Raw genomic sequence first — 496 nt, 5'->3', positions numbered from 1 at the left:
GTTGCACGAAATGAAATTGCAATAGCAAACAAATCCATGCACTACTCTCGCTAAATTGCACTGCCAGACGTGATGCCTACGCGCCGGTATGCCTTTATTTGTGTTTATTTATATAGGTGGTACTATGCAAATTGACAAAAAAAACATATTTATCTATCTACCTATACAAACATATGCACAAGATGAAACAAAATATATCTGCTTACAAACGGTACTGCGAACTGTCACAGACCGAGACTCAAACAACCAGTTCCATATGACTGCGAAGTATCAAATACTTGTTCTGTTCCCCATCTGGATATTTTCTGCCACTTGAACCGTGCATCCGTTACCATGGCAACGTCCAATAACTATTAACAGCCAATACCCTTGTTCAATCGAAAGAGAATGACCACGCTCACAAGAGGCGAGTCCAACACAGCAGTGTAGATCTGACCAAAGTCACATACAACAAAAGCTCTCGTTTTCCGCATGCCTAAAATAACTTTGCTCCGAT

The sequence above is a fragment of the Penaeus monodon genome, chromosome 19 (assembly GCF_015228065.2).
Source record: "Penaeus monodon isolate SGIC_2016 chromosome 19, NSTDA_Pmon_1, whole genome shotgun sequence".
Lineage (NCBI taxonomy): Eukaryota > Metazoa > Arthropoda > Malacostraca > Decapoda > Penaeidae > Penaeus > Penaeus monodon.
The sequence above is the reverse complement of the archived record's forward strand: the minus strand, read 5'-3'. Positions refer to the sequence as shown.